Here is a 17,202-nt window from a genome sequence, read left to right on the forward strand (position 1 = left end):
TTTTTAAAACCCTAAAGCTTTCAGGGAAATTTAAAAGCGTTTTGGGATTTTTTCAAAAGCCAATTTTACTCCTGTACGTAGTCAGTAAAAAAAACGTTTTTAAAAAAATGTTTGAGATAAAATAAAACGGGTTAGGGAATGTGAAAGCACATACTGCTTTTTCCTCCCTTCACATATATTTCATCCATTTATCTAAAAATCACTGACCAAGTTTATCATTTAGGAAAAAAAAAAATTTTTGGCTTGAATTTTTAAAATAAACATAAAAAAGGTTTTCCTACTACCATCCCATTCTATAGTTAAAAAAAGTTAAAAAACTAAAAAAAACCCCAAAAAAACTTTCTTTTTAAACATTTCTAAATAAAGCAGGGATTTTCGAGAATTTTTCGGCAAAAAATTTTTTTTCCCGGGGAAAAAATTTCTGATCATTAATTTTTTAAAAATGGCGGTCTTTTGGGGGTAAAAACAAGTTTGTACATGAAATGTTGTCTTTCCCCCCTTCCCCAAGACTCTTCATAGCAGAAATTTTGGGTTTTGGAATTTGGATTTATTTTCCTTCAAAAAAAGATCCGAAATTTGACAATAAAGTCTTTAAAAAAGGGAAAAAAATATCATTGTCCAGGTCCGGGAAATTACGAAAATTTTCTAACTTAGGGACGGGGGAATTTTGAATTTTAAACTTTTAACATTAAGTTACTTTTCCCAAAACTTTTCAAAAACGAAAAGAGATAGAATTTTTTAGGTATTGATTTTAATGGGGCTGTTGGGTTTTAAAAAAAAACCAGCCCCAAGCTTTTTAATTTTAAAAAGCAGTTATCATTTGTGACGGGTTTTCCCCAGTATGATAATTATTCATAAAAAAATTTTTTGATCCCGGAACCGTTTTAATAAAAAATAACAGAAATTTTTAAACTACGTTTTTTTCTTCATTTTGGGTTAAGATTTTAAAACAATCCCGAACCCTTTTGTTTGTATTTTATTTTTTTGTCGGGGTTTTTCAATGTAAAGGGATTTAATTTTAATTTCAGTTTTAAGACATGCTTTCCCGAAAAAAATGAATTACCAGTAATACTTAAATTTTTTCATAGATCTAGAGAACATAAATTTCCCTTAAACGGATCAAAAATTCCGCCCCACCCCTTTTAATTTTTAAGGGGGCATGGTGATTTTTTCAAGTGACCCTCTACCTTTTGGGTTTAGCCCCTAAGTTCATTTATAATTATTTTTTACAACAAAGCTGTTGTTCGTGTTTTAAGATAAAAAAAGGACCAACAGAATTATGTAATGTAAATTAAAGGGCGCCTCATTAATCCAAAAAACCAAATTTTAAACCCTTGAAAACGCCCTTTGGGAAATTTTTTGGGAAAAGAATTGTCAAAATTTCAGTCTTCCCCCTATTATCTTTTACAACAATAAAAACATCTAAATTACTGTAGTAATCAAAAAACAGCAGTAACAACACCCAAAACCTTTTATTTTTCCGCCCAAAAAAAAATTATTAATCAGAAAACCACAGAAAAAACAATTTTTAATAAGGATAATGTAATGACAGTTTGATGATTTTTGATGACAAATTTTTGGGGAAGGAGGTTAAAGTTTGGTAATGATGACGGATAGTAAGGGATAAGGGTTGAGATTTTGGGGCGGCATAAGGATGATGATTATAAGGGTGGCGGAAAGGATAAAGTTGATGTTGACGATTTGAGGGGAAAATTTTTGAGTTTTGGGGGTTTTGCTGTTTATTGGGTGTTATTATGAGTTTTGTCGTAATGGTAAGGTTGTGAGCAGGTAGGGGTAGGGGATGATTTTAGTGGTAGTGGGTTAAGTTTTAGAGAATATTCCCTTTTTTCCCTAAACGTATTAAAAACAAAAGGGTAATTGGGTCGGTTATAAAGGGATCTAGAAATCAGGGGTCCCCATGAGGGCACTGAAAAAAGCCAAATGTTTTTAAAAATGTTTTTCTTTTGTTTCTTTTTTGTTTTTTTTTTTTTTTTTTTTTTTTGTCGGGGGAAAAATTAAAATTTTTACGGGAAAATTTAATTTAAGTTCCAATTTTGGGCCCCTTTCAATTTCAAAATTAATGATTTTTGACAAAAAAATTAAAACCTAATTTTTACTGTTATTTCGATTAATTGAAGTATGGGGAAACCCCCCCTGGCCGAGTAGCTCCTTTTCAAACGCTTCCCCCTCCCCCCCCTTTTTGTTTTTCCCGGGCCTCACCGGGGGGTTGAATTCTCATGTGGGGGGGAAAAAACCCCCCATCCGCGGCTTACGGAAGGTCGGGGGTTTTACCCGGGGTGCACCCCCCTTGAGGAAAAATCACGGAGGGCCCCTGGGGCCCTTCAAAGCGGGAAAATTTTGCCTTTACGCCCTAAAACTGTTTTGGTGCAAAACTTTTAAACCAAAAAAAACAAAATAAAAAAAAAATTTAAAAATTGATTTACGTTTCAACCAATTTTTTATTAAAACTACACTTTCATAAATAAAAATATAAAAATTTTCACCCAATAACTCTAATCAAATCATATACATGCAAATTCTTATTTCACGACAACATTATAGTGAATACATCATCATCGCTATAAATCACATCAAAAACTCCCCCTTCCACCAAATCATCATATCGTACCAACAGAAGAAACAAAAAAAAAAAAAAAAACAAGCTTAAATACAGCATTTTGTATCTACTACATGCCATTCTTTTTTCCCCCCCTTTTCTCAATTCAAAAAAAATAGAAAAATCACATCATAAGTGCTATTTACATCAACACCCGGATTTTCCCCATCATCACCATATAAAACATAAAAACACATTTTTCATTGCCCAAAAAAAAAAACTCCTAAAATAACGCCCGCAAAAACCCCTCATCGTCATCAAAATTTTTACTTTTTCAGTAGCTGCCCCCCATTTCCAAAAACAGTCCCATTCTACCAAATTGCCTTCTCTATGGGCCTTTTTCAGTAATCAATTTATTGGGAAAATTTTAAAAAAACTAGCATAAAAAAACATACCCCCCAATTTTTTCACCCTAAAGGGCACTTAAAATTTTTTTACCCCAGTCTCCTCCCCGGGCTTTACTTGCCTCTCAATGTAATTTTATGTTATTCTTGCCCCATGAGACATACCCACACCGCTGGTGAAAGTTTTCCTTTTGGGAAATTTAAAACTTGAAAGGGATTTGGTTTGGGGTTTAAAAAATCTGACCTTTGTTTGAATTTCGAAATTTTAAAACTTTCTTTTGGTTCCCTGTGTTGGAAAAAAGCTTAATAAAACTATCAAATTATAATAAAAATTTTATTGGGAAAATTAAAAAAAAATGTTGAGCTTTTTCAAAACATTTTCCCCTATGAAAAAAAAACCTTTTTCCTCGCTGTCCATATTTAAAGAAAAATTTTTTAATAGTTTACAAATGTGGAAAAATTTCCGATTTAAAAATTTGGGATATTTGATAAAACAACACAATTTCGTCAACCCAATATGAAACCCATTCGGTTTAAATTAAAAAGAGCATTTGTATAAGGGTGTAATTATTTTTACGCGAAATTTTGAGTTTTCTGCGTTTTAAATTTCCCAGTTTTAAAATTTAAATTTTTAGTTAAATATCGAAAAATTTTGAGGGACTCAATCGAAATTTAAAGTTAAAATTAAAGGGCAAAAATTTTTTTTTAAAAGTAAAAATCGAAATTAAGAGTTATTTTAAATCGAAATGTCGAGTAAGACGTTTAGAAATTTTAGGTTAAAAGGGCCCCTTGGCCCTTTTCCCGATTTCAAACTGTAATTTCCCGGAAATATACCTTCAAATTTCAGGGATTGAAATTCGGGGGAAAGGGCTTTGAAATAGGACAAAACCTTCCAAAAAATGGGCAAATATTGCAGTATTTTAAATAAAAGATTAAATTTGTTTTTACCCAGGTTTACCTTCCCTTTTACCTATCCCAAAATAAAAAACTTTAAAACCGGTACCCCAAATTTTGGTCAAGAATCATTTCTACACGTTTTATGTAGGGGATCTCTTATTTATTGGCCCTATGGGCTCAAAAAATAGGTGGGAAAAACCCTTTCCAAAACGAAAGATTATTGATTTTTATGAAACAAAAAGCTTAATCTGAAAACCGGGAGGGGTTTGCCCCAGGATACGCAAGGTACCTAAAACTTGGGCCCGGGGCCCAAACCACCCATTTTAGTTTTTAACTCGAAATTTCAAAATACGTTTCTTTTTAAAATTTAAAAATTTTTACTTAAATTTAATCGAAATTTTCCCAGGGTACTTAGGCGAAAATTTTGAGTTGATATTTTAGAAAATTTTGACTTAGTAACTCACAAATTTTGACTTTGCAACTTTAAATTTGGGCATAGAAATTTAAAATTTTGAGAACAAACTCAAAATTTCCCAAATATTAACCCCGAAATTTTTTAGATGAATATACATACTCCTGGAACTAATGATCTTTGGGAGTTTTTTCAGCTCACAAATAAAGGTTTGACATTTCAGTTAAAATTTATTTGTAACTTTTGACTTGTAAACCCAAAAAAACGACTTAGTCAAGATTTCGACTCAAAAACTTAAAAATGTGGGGGGGGGTAAAAACAAATTTTTAAGGGTAAAAATCAAAAAATTGGGGAAAATTGACTTCGAATTTCTAGATAATTTTATAACCCAAAACCTAGATCTTTGGGGAGGGGGGTCATGCTAAAAAATAAAACATTTTTTTTGCTTAAGTCCCACAAAAGCAAGGGGGTTTAATTTTGCTTTCCCATTTTTTGAATAGTTTTTTTTTGGAAAATTGGGTTTCACAAAGCTTATATTAAAGTAAAAATGGGATATAGATAAAACAGCCGAACCCCCTTGGTTTGGTTTTTTAGACTTTTAGTGATTTACACCCCTTTTGCAAGGGGCGGAAGAAAAGTGGGTTCCCATCCCCATCGCGTCGTGACAAAGATGTGCAAACGGTCCAGCAGCTTTTTACGTTAGCGCTCAGCATAAGAGGATGTGCTAGGACTAAAAGCCAAGTGTCAGTAAATTGACTGGGGGGAATGAGCTCAATGAAAATAAGACACCGTATTTATAGGGCTGAATAATTTTTTTAAAAGAAAAAAAGGTTTTAAAACCCGGGAAAATAAATTTCACGCCACACGCAAAAATTGGGGTTTTCGTTAAAACCCGGGGGCTAGGGGGGGCGCTGAGATTTATACATTTCATTAGCCTTTTTTAAAAAAGGGGGAAAAAACGGAAATTTTGCGTTTTTTAAAATTGGATGCCTTTTTAAACATTTAAGATTTTCTGGATTTTAACACAAGGAAATTTTTGTTTTTGCACTTTTTCAATGTCATTCGATTATTCTTTTTGTCCTTTGGGGAAATTTTGGTCTGAATTTAAAAATTTTAAAAACAAAATTTTCAGGAATGCGAAACAAAATCATTAGATTCAGAAAAGGGTTTTCCTCCGGGGTTTTTTTTACTTTGGGAAGACTATGTGCATTTAAAAAGTAAATTTGAAAAAAGAGTGGGAAAAAACACGACTAAATCAAAGCATAGAGGTTTTTTTGGCCCGGGGTTTAGTGAAATTTTGTTAAAAGTTCCCGACTTTCTCAGAAGAATTTTTTGTTACCTAGTATTTTTAATAAAACTAGTAAAAAAGACATTTTGGGGTTTCCGGGTGTAAGTAAAGGAATTTTTAAGAAATTTATTTTTGGGAATTTAAACAAAATTCAGGGAAATAAAAAACGATTTTGTATATTAAATGAATTTTATGGATAAGGTATCTGTAAATAAGTTTTAAAACAAATGTGATAAGTTGATAAAAAAAAAAATTATTAATTGGGGATAAATTTTAAATAAAATGTTTAGCCAAATTTTTGTAATCCCCTTTTACCAAAATCCGGGTTTAATTTTTATATTATTTTTTTTCTTAAAACCGTTTCTTTTTAGATTTCATGGACCCCCACGGAAAAAAGCTTTTAGCTTTAAAGGGTTACATAGGTCTTTAAACGTTCTCTAAAAATATAACACATGGGTTAGAATTTTCAGTTTTATTTTAAAAATTATCACCCTTTGTCTTAAAATAAGGTTTTTTTTTATAATATGTAAAGAAATTTTTTTTTAATGCTGTTTGGGGTTTTTTTTTATTTCCTTTTTGTGTTTTATGCTATTGGGTCTTTTTTAAATTTATAAAATTTATTTTCACACGTAATGTTGAAAATTTTCATACTGAAATAAATTTTTTTTTTTATTTTTAATCCGTGCCATTAAAATAATTTTTTTACAATATGCCCTAAATTCCCCTTTGATATTTTTTTCTAGTTCCAAACTTTGTGTTAATTTTTTTTTTTTTATCTTAAAAAATTTTTTTTTTTTTATAAGGTTTATAAAATTTTTTTTTCAATTAATCTCGTTACCTGGTTGAATTTAATTTTTCTACCGGGATGATTAGACACCCTACGCTTTTTTGTTTGGTTTAATTTCTTCAAGAGGAAATTTTTGGAGAGACTTTATAGTGGCAATGTTTTGTTTTAAAAAACAAGGGCGTCTATTTATGTTCTTTGTTAGAATGCGACTGTGAAAAAATTTAATTCGTGATTCTCCTCCCTTTGGTTTTAGTTTACTTTCCCCGGGGGTCATTTAAAAATTTATTGAGACGCGTAGCTTTTATACATTTCAATTTTCCCGGTTTTCCTTTGTTTTAATAACCGGCATATTCTCTAAAAACCTATTTAAAATCAATCCAATTTTAGAGCCATTTTAAAACAGGGGTCAGATAAAAGGTTTCAAGCCCAAGAGCCGAACAGCCTTTTTTTATGGGAAAACATGACGATGAGCCTAAGCGGCAATTTTTTTTGGTTTTGGGGTTTGTTCAGGTTTTTTAAGTTGGGGAGTGTTAATTTATATAAAAACGAAAATAATTATATCCAAGGGCAAAAATATCAATTTCCATAAAGATAAATTAAAATTTATACCAAATGTTAAAAATACTTTCGTAATGAAAACAGGCTTTGGGGTTTATTTGGTTTCCCGGGAGGGATGTAAATATGGACATAGCTTAGATTTAGAAAATTTCTAACTTAAAATCTGAAATGATTTTTTAGGTTTTAACAGAATTTTTAACAAAGTACAACAAACCCGCAAAAAAGTTATAATACTAAAATATAAATTATTTATATATTGGGTATAACAAGGTAAATAAATCCTTTAATGTCGGTTTTCAAATGCGTGGGGGCACCTATTTGCCCCAACATCGGGGGGATTTTGTTACTGACAGGGTTTTAAGTTGGTACAGGTAAAAATTGAAATAAGGACAAAAATGGGGGATGGGGATTTTGGGCAAGATTTAAGAATAAATAAAGGAGTTTAAAACGATATTTAGATTTTTTAAATTTTCAATGGCTTCAAACAAAAATATAACAAAAATTTAAAAAAATGCCAAAAAAATAAAAATTTTTTTCGTCCTATGGCAACTTCCCCCAAGGGTTCCCAGAAAAAATCCCCCACTTTCTCCCCATCTTTCCCAGAAATATACCCAAAAATACAAAATTACAAAAAAAACAATCCTAGACAAAAATAGTGCAAAAGCTACTGGATGCAAATGAGGATAGTATACGTTTTCCAGAGGGTAAAAACCCAAAATTTTCACATTTTCTATTTAAAGAAACAATCTGTAAAAGTAATAAAATAAGTGACACAGAACCCCCAAGGGTGGCGAGAAACACACTTTGGATCCAGTAAAGTAAAATTTTAAACTTACACCGGTACGTATCTTTTTAAACCCGGGTTAATTTAAAAAAGGAAGTAAGTTAAGTTTTAAAATATGTATGATCTATATTTTTACCCTTTTTCCAAGGGACCAACCCAAAACAAGGGTTTTGGGGAAAAAACTACCAAAGTTTTTAAGTTCACGGGGGCACAAACTAACACCCGTAAACCACAATAAAGGGGAAAAGCGCATCTCAATCCCACTTTTTAAAAAATTTAAAAAATTAAAAAAGGGAAAAAGGATTTTCGGTTTAGGTTACAAATTATTTTTGTTGGGGAAATACAGGGAAACCCTCATGTGTTCTAATTGCCGTTTAAATCCATTTGGCCCTTTTTTCACTTCTTGTTTACCGAGGGGTGAGTTTCGAGGGGTCCTTTGGGTTTTTGGGGAAAGTTTAAAGGAATGACCAAAAGAACGGGCGGAAAAGACCAAAACCCCTGACTACACACGTTTTCCCCTTAAATTTTTTTATAAAAAACCTCATCTGGTATCAATTCCCTTTTTGAATTTTTTCAATAATTTTTTTTCACAAAGACACAGTCATGCAATTTTTTGTGAATAGGGCCTTTCTTTGTTGAGGAAAAGGGGTTTTGGGGGCAGTTTGAAGGCCTTTGTGTAGGGAGGAAACGGGAAAACGATCGCAAAGGCCTTTAAACCCCAAAAAAAATAATGTGGGTCTTGGGAAAACAAAGCGTTGGGAGGAAGCCCAAAAAAAAACACCAATGGTGAGTTGAAAACGGCCCCAAAGAGGAAGAAGTCGAAAATCCCAAAAAATTGGCCCGGGTGGGTTTTGTAGGAAAGCCCAAAACCAAACATCACCTTTTTTTAAAAATTGGTGCCCCCTCTAGAAATACCAAGAAACTTAAAACCCCTCGAACATTCGTTTTTCCCTAGCGTTTTAAGGTGTGGTCCGGGTCTTGTTTAGGGCAGCCTGGGCCTGGTTCCGGTGGATTTTTGGCCCCAAAACCAATAATGAACAAAAAAATTCCCAAAAAGAATCCGAGGGGGTTCGCTGTCTGAACGGGGGCCAATATGTGGAGGGTATCTGTTTTAAAAGATCAAATTAAAAAAAGGGTTTTTTTCAAATCCTCAAATTCGTTCTAATTTTTTATTTTCTGAAATTTGGGTTGAACGATAGGGGGGTTTTTTCGAATGGGATGTTGGTTTAATTTTACCCTTAAAAGCTTCCCCTTTTTTTGTAGTCCCAAAAAAAAGATGTTTTGGAAAAAAATCGAATTCCCCTTTTCAAAAAGAAAAAACCTTTCCCGTGCTCCCGGGTTTAATTCCCGAAACTTTCAAAATTTCAATTTATAATTTTTTATTAATTTTAAACAGGGAAATAAACTAATTTCTCTTTTTTCTTTTCAAATGCAGACTGTTAATTTGGGCCTTGGGACCTTTGAAGGTAAGTTTTTGTTTCAAAATCAGGTTATATTTTTCCCCGGGTTTTGGGGTCAAATATTAGAGCAGGAAACCCAAAACTTTAATTGATGTAGCCCGGCCCTATTTATTAATTTTGCCGGGGTTCTTTAAGGTTTTGGCCCCAAAGGTTTTCACACTCCAAGGGGAAATCTAGCGGTTTTACCAGGATTGTCGAGTTTAAACTACACGAGGGGAGACGTAGGGTTATTGAACCGACTTTTGTTCTTCAAAACGACTTAGGAAATATTAGTTGTTTTAAACAGAAGTCCGCCCCACTTTACATTTCCCTTTGGTTTTCAGAAAAAAATTTTCGTTTGGGCTAAATTCTGCCCCACAAGAATTACATGAAGGGCCGATCCATGAAACTTTAAAATTTTTTATGCAAACGCCTTAAAAAAACTTTTACCACCGGGGGCCCTATTTCGGGGGAAATTTGAAACATTATCAATAAGTATAATAGGAGAATTTTTCGGGGCGGAAAATGGGGGTTTGAAGTTAATTTTTGGGCCCTTGTTTTAAAAAAAACCCCTTTTTAAAAGGAAAAGGGTAACTTTAAAAAAAGCTTAATTGGGGCCAAAAAAATTAATTTGAACAAAAAAGCTTTACTCAAAAATTTCCATAATTTCTATATTAAATGAAAATAACCCGATTTCCCAAAAAATTACAAAGTAAGTTAAAAAATTTAAACAAAACTGTTATCTTTTGAGGTATAAACCAATAAAAAATAAATCCCAATTTTTTGCTAACAGCCCCATTTACACCAAATTCCCCCAAACAAAACAAGCTGTCCCAAGGGAAACAACCCGCCAAACTTCCCCCAGTAGGAAAGCGTTTGGGCTATGGAAATGCCCCCGGGTCGCGAGGGGTTTGACCCTGGGGGGGGCGTAGTTTCCGTACGATTTTTTTAAAAGACTTTTGTCTAAAATCATTTGTTTCAACCCCGAATTCAGTGGGGGAAATTTAAAGTTTCTTGGGGGAGAACAGGTTTTTGTACTGGTACCGAATCAAGGAACAATGGGTTTTTTCAAAAGACGAAATTTCTGTTGCAAAAACGGTGTTAAACCCAAAACAAGGGACGCAAAAAAAAAATATCAAAGTATTCCCAAATTTTAATAAAGTGAAAAAGTCACCAATTTCCGGACACCAAAACCCCAAAGGCGAAAAAGAGCCAGGGATTTTGGCCCAAACCCTTTCCCAAAATAATTGTCTTTTTTAAAAGTTCGATGGAAAAAAAAAGGAAATTGGGGAAAAGGGAAATTTAAAGGGAAAGGGGTTTCACGCAGGAAAAACCCAAAAAAAAGCTTTGAGGATGCAAAAGGGGGCCCCTGGTCGGGGAAAAACCAGAAAAAATTTTATGCCCGGGTTTGGGGGGAAAAAATCACGGTTTTTAAAGGGTGGACGGGGTTTTACTAGTAATTCAATGAAAAACCTTTTTTTAAATCTAGTTTAAGAATTAGGGAAAAAAAAAAGAATACACATACACTAGATAAACCAGTAAAAAAGACAAAAAATATGTAATGTATAAATCCCTTTTTCTAAATGCAACGGAAATACACAGTCCTGTCAATTTAATTTTCGTGAAACGATTCAGTTTTAACTTACGTTTTAGGGGGCATTGGCGACGTAGCCTCAACGGGAATTAATTTTCAGGGGTTTTAGGGTTTTCCGCGGGTTTGCCCTATAAAATAAATACAAAAAGTTTTAAAAAATCCAAAATATTTTTTATCATAAATTTTAATAACAAAATCCAAAGCAAAATATCAAGTGGCCCAAAAAATTAAAAATAAAATTTAACATAAGTTAAAAAAACATGTAATTACGGGAAAAATAAAGGCTTCGGTTTCAGATTCCAGGTAAATGAAGGGTATGAAAGAAGCATATTCCCAACTTGAAAATCTGCAATTATAATTTGGGTTTTAAAAGATTTTCAAAAAAAGTATTAAATAAACTGCAAAATATTTTTAAATACCCAAAATATTTTATCATATATTGATTTAACAACGTAGTTAAAACAAATGTCAAGGGTATCAAGTGCATCATATAGTAAACCCCGGGCATCGGAGAATTTGATACGGGGACAGGGGTTTTTTTTAATTACTCTGGGCAAAAGAAAAGTCGAAACCCCGTAAGAGAGGTTTTCCGTCGAATTTTTTTCCCAAAAAGTCCGGCATTCCCGCACGGACTTTTGTTTTACCCCATACGACCATCGGGCGGATTGTTTTTTTTTTTTTTTGAATTTGTTTGAGGGCTGGGGGCTCCCGAGCTTTCCTAGCTCGTAGCGGGTTTTCGAAGGCGGGGGGGGAAACTCGCCAAAAGCTTAGAAAGGGGAAAACCCACACGGGGTTTGGAAAATGCCCAGGGTGCTGATTTTTCGAAAGACTATCGTAGGGGACTCGCCCTATCAATGTAAGATATCATCATATAAAAGGGAACCCAAAGGGGAACGGGAAAAGTCCGCCCCGGGGGTCGCAGGGGGTACCCATTTCTTAAATGTCTACAAAAGGCATTTTTTTTAGACGTCGAAACCTAAAATTTGTTTTTTCCCTTTTGCAGGGACACTGAACAGGGCACGGGAAAGAGCGCCCACGAGCCAAAAGGAACGTACGATTTCACTCCGGGGCTTGTTTCGATGTCCGTACGGATATCCTGCGAAAAATGCCAAATTTTTTTGAGTCGCCGAACTATTTTTTTTGTCCCCAAAGGGCACCGTGGGAGACATTGGTAGGCCCGTCGAAACGCCCGTACGACTCGCGAGCCCGTACGAAGGACGCCGGGTCCCTGCTTTCCCCCACGAAAAAAAAGTTTTAAAACCCTTGGCCCCCCCGAGTCCAAAAATTTTTGGGGGGAACCTTTAATTTAAAAAGAGGGGGCCGATAGAATTTTTTTTTGGGTTTGTTTTTAAAAAAAGAAAATACGAGGGATTAAGGAAATCATTACACAAGGAAAAATTTAAAGAGGGAAATTTTTAAATGGGGCGGCCTTTAAAATGTACGTTGAACTGTTGTTTTAAAACTTTTTTAAGTGTTTTCAGTGGCAATTCTACAAAAAAGTACAATCCCGGGAAAGGTAGAAAATGAAAAGCTTTAAATTTTCGAGGTTTTTTATTTTATCGGGCCCTTAAAGTTCTTCAAAAAAATTCAACTGAAAAATTTTTACTAAAAGGGGGGTAGTGTTAAATTTAATCATAAAAGGTTGAAAGAGCCATTTCTTTTTTAAAAGAAAAGTTTGAAAAATTAAAATAGCTTTTTATTTAAAATATATATAAATAAAACTTGGGCCTTTAATTACACTTTTGCGTTTTCACGAATTTAAAATTTTAATAAAGTGTAATATTCAATGAAAGCCATTTCTTTTAAAAAAAAATTTGAGCACCCCCAAACAAATTTTTTTTCCCAAAAACCCTTTTTATAGTTTTTTTAACGTAATCGTAAAGAGTTTTCTAATCAATTTTGTTTTTAAAAGACAAAAAAATTTGTTTTGAAAATAGACAATAATTATGCAAATTTTTGTGGGTAGGGGGACGGGCCAGGGTTTAGCCTGGTTTTTCCCCCCGGTTTGGGGTAAGTGTTTTAAAACTCCCGGGCGCGGCAGAGTACCGAATAGTGCACCTTGCTTTTTGGTTAAACTACTTTAAATATTTATAATAGAACAATTTTTCCCGCAGTGGTTTGGGCCCCCGTGGGGTGTCAGGAAAAAAGAAAAGGGGACATCTGCCATTAACAGGCTAGAAATAAGTTGGGTTTTGTCCATTCCCCCGGGGGGGGGATTAAAAGGGGGGACTTTCGTTGACTATCTAAGCAGAGCAAGAGGTCTTTGTGTTTGGATAGAAATGTGCTTTTTTGAAATTTATTTACAAATGTTTAATAGCATGATTGATTAAGGTTCTGACAACCACTGTTACAGAAGAGTTTTAAGACATTATGAAGCGGTACTTAATATTTTAAGCAATTTGATTCCAAAAGCTCCATAACGTGAACTCTGTGGACAGTAATTTAGTCAAGTTGTATGCTGAAAGCATTTGTGAAATTTTAAGTTTTCGAAAATGTATTTCCTTTTGAAAAATAAAGTAAATAAATGACAAGTTCTGTTCATGGCATAAGCATGCATTGGGTTTATTTCTATTTTAATGCTTACTATAGGCAACATGATAGAATCATGTAAAACTGATTTGAATTTCATTTTAACTTAAGTCTAAATACTGAACATCAGCCTTTACTTCTTGATATTTGATCAAACTCATATATTGCTACTTATGTTGAGTTTATAATAATCAAATATTTGTGTTAGCTGTGATACGAGGAATAAATGCTACTGGTGTGTAACTTTTCAATTTTTCAGAATTGACGTTTCGTAGCAGAAGATTTAATAAAGCGGACGGTACAGATACACATTTAATAAGCTCTGGCTTGAAGCGCCAACGAAAATGGGACAAAAACCGTCAAAGAAGGTAATAATTTCATATCAATTACCATCTGTTAATAATGACATAATGAGAATATTTCTATTTTTCAGAATAAGATCAAGATATATTTCACTGATGAATGAACAATACTTTAAAATGTGGCGGTGGTAGGTGTTCATGAGTGAAATGTAATTCAGTTACATGTGTAAACTTAATTATACGAACTTTGCAGTCCGTTACCGATGAAAACTAGAGTTATCACTTAATGTTATTAATATCTGTTGCAGGGAGGAAAACATTTTGCCCCGCTAAACAATTTGCAGGTGGTAAGAATATGGTAACACCACTGACACCGATCTCCATAAAATTTAGATTGTATAATAAGAGAAATGAAGTGTATTGTTGCCTGCATCACATTTTCCTCGTTTCTTGAAAAATATGTCACTTCAATGGTATAAAGTTTCATAAAATCCTTTTAAAACTTGGGAAGTTGTTCACAACACAGGCACGGCTGGGGATTATGGGTAAAGGTACTTATCTTCGAAATTAGAATGTTACATATTTAAACATAATTTCACTTGATGTACTCTACTCGTCTCAGAAAAGAAAATGCGTCATAAATAAATGAAGATGAACACAAACAAGTGAAGAAATATTTAAGATAGAAGTTAACCAACAAATCAAAATCAGGGATTGGGCTGGGTGATCCGAATCAAATATTCCTTGATAAAGATGACAAAACGAATTCTGATATGTTAAGATAGAAACATTTTCACTTTAGCGCATCACCTTTTCCCCACTCCCATCAATGTCCTTCCCAGAAAATTGATATGTAGTACAAATATTAACTTGATTATTATGTGTATGAAAATTCTTTGGAATCGATTTTAAACTGTAGAAGTGGTTATACTGATTTCCCTTCTTTTGTACATGACAGAAAAAAAATGTGATACACATTTATAGCTCATGCTGATCATTGAAATTCCGCTAAATTGTGCAAGAAGTTCGTATCACAAAGATAAAAGCTTATATTGCGAATTGATGCCGCTTTTTACTGCCTCCAACATATCCATCAAAGACATGAAAATAAGTCACACACTATGTTGTGTACGAACATCTACGCTTCGTTGTACATGTAATTATAAATATGAGTTTTGTTGAAATATGGAAGTAGTTCGCTCCAGATATTTTCTGTCACAAACAGGGCGCGGTATGTTTCGTGTGGATAGCTCCTTTCGCTTATTGCCAGTCCCAGAAAATTTTATCAATTGAACGTACTAGGTCTTTCTAGAACCTTTTGCAACGGACCGAATTCATGACCAACCAACCGACTATACGAGTAATGACAGTTTTAACTTTGATTTGGAGGTACAGATATTGTTTATATTTTTCACTGTGAAAGTATAAATGTACTCTTTTAAATTCCGATAATTTACCAGAGCGACGCACAAGTCAAGTGGTAACATGGTCTAACTATGAAACAAGGGCTCGTAAGTTTGACCCTTCACGCCCAAAAATAAACATGTAAAAATGTCACTCGCACCTGTTGTGAGGATATCATCTACATTGATCTTACATCGCTTTGAACTATAAATCTAAATCTAAGTCATTTTCAAAGTTGTTTGGTTGGTAAGAAGGCATTATCACAGATATTTTTGCATTTATATTCATTGATATTTTTGATTATATCGTAACACAGCAATTAAAAAAATGCCAGTTAGCATTATGTAATAAAATTAAACCTTTCAACTAATTAATTATTTTGCTTCACGCTGTCAGATTATATAGCGAAGAATATTTAATTATTTAAAAGCAAGTAGAAGTCATCTTAGCTATTCAGTCTCTATTTGTCTTAGATATTTGAAGTCGTGTACATGTATTTTCTTTTGATGGCAATTTTCATATCCATAATTTACCAAAACACCAAACAGTGACAGTGAAGCACACAGTGATCAAATTTGAAATTAACCATATACGAGAACTGCCGAATGGCTTGTACTACTGAAGTATCAAAGCATATAGAAATTCTTCAGAAAGATGAAACCCGCCCGCTTAGCTCAGTAGGTAAGAGCGTTGGTCTACGGATTGCGGGGACGCGAGTTCGGTCCTCGGGCCCCGCATGTTCTCCGTGACGATTTGATAAACGACATTGTGTCTGAAATTATTAGTCCTCCACCTCTGATTCATGTGGGGAAGTTGGCAGTTACTTGCGGAGAACAGGTTTGTACTGGTACAGAATCCAGGAACACTGGTTAGGTTAACTGCCCGCCGTTACATGACTGAAATACTGTTGGAAAACCGCAGCGCCACATATATTTCAACTGAAATATGCAGGTGTTTGATTAAGAGCTATAACTTCTAAAAGCAATACTCTATGGATAAAAAAGAAACGGAATTTTCACGGAAAAAACAGATCGGAAATCGAGTACTACCGAATGTTCCCGAACATTTCCAGGTCATAGACAAATACCATAGTATGTATACGTCCAGCATGTCGTTACAATTTTACAGTCAGTATAAATTTAAATTTGCGTAATAGCTATCAAGATATAGCGATCTACGAAAATTGCCGAATTTTGGGCAGCATTGCCTGTTTTCGTTTCAAAAAAGCACAAATATGATCACAATCATGTTAATTAATCTGATTACAGAAAACCGATAATCTTTCCCAAGGCGTTGATAATATCAGAAACTCGATGAATGCCAATTAACACTAATTAGCGCAATTTAAGTGGGATCTTTAATGCATAGATATAACGTATGTTTTCTTCTGACAAGCACAAATAATATCAACGACTTCCCAGGCTAGTTAAGAGGTTCTAAGCTTTTCCTTATGTGCGAGGTTTACTGTAAAATATCAACTTTTCTTATTTTTTTTATTTTTTACCAATAGTTTTAGGTTCCCTCGATCAAAATTAATGATATTATGAATTTTCAGGAAACGTTCTGGACAGTGGCAATCACTTTGAAATTTGTTACTACTGAGCTTGATTAAATATCTTAAATTATACAAATTTTATAAAAACTAGAATGTGTCTGTAGGCCCCCACTGGTACATTTGTTACAAATAAGGGAAAATAATTCAAATGTTTGCAGTCTGTTATGAAAAGGGTTCATTATTCTAGGCCATTTACTTCTTGAACTATGAGCATCACAAACAAAAAACCCACTAATTTGGCAATTTCAAGGGCCATAACTCTGTAATAAGCATTAAGATTCTCAAGAAGAATGCCAAGTGTGCAAGGTTACATTATGATAAAGACTCTAGCAAGGTTTCAAATACTTTTTCAGCTCGGCACATAATAAGATGAAAATGTGCATTTTTGTTTACTATTTCAGGGGCCATAACTATAGATAGGGAAAGGAAACAGCCAAAAAATAAGAAGTCTGCAAGTTTATATCATGATAAAGACTCATGCAAGTTTTCATTCATTTACATCATATGCTTTTTGACCTAGGTGCATTACAAGGTGAAAATGTGCATTTTTGACTATTTCAAGGTCTATAACTCTGAAAATAAGGGGCGGAGGCTGACAAAAAATAGGAGATGCACAAGTTCATATCATGATAAAGTTCATTCCAAATAAAATTGAATAATTTTTTAAAGTTATCACCAAAGGTTGCAACAAA

General features: G+C 33.7%; 1 protein-coding gene across 1 annotated transcript in view; it reads right to left on the reverse strand.

Moving 5' to 3' along the window:
- The window catches only part of LOC128550528 (uncharacterized PE-PGRS family protein PE_PGRS46-like), a 41,883-nt gene that overhangs the window by 14,263 nt on the left and 10,418 nt on the right, over positions 1–17,202 (reverse strand). The window lies entirely within an intron of this gene.

This window comes from Mercenaria mercenaria, chromosome 18 (assembly GCF_021730395.1).
Source record: "Mercenaria mercenaria strain notata chromosome 18, MADL_Memer_1, whole genome shotgun sequence".
Lineage (NCBI taxonomy): Eukaryota > Metazoa > Mollusca > Bivalvia > Venerida > Veneridae > Mercenaria > Mercenaria mercenaria.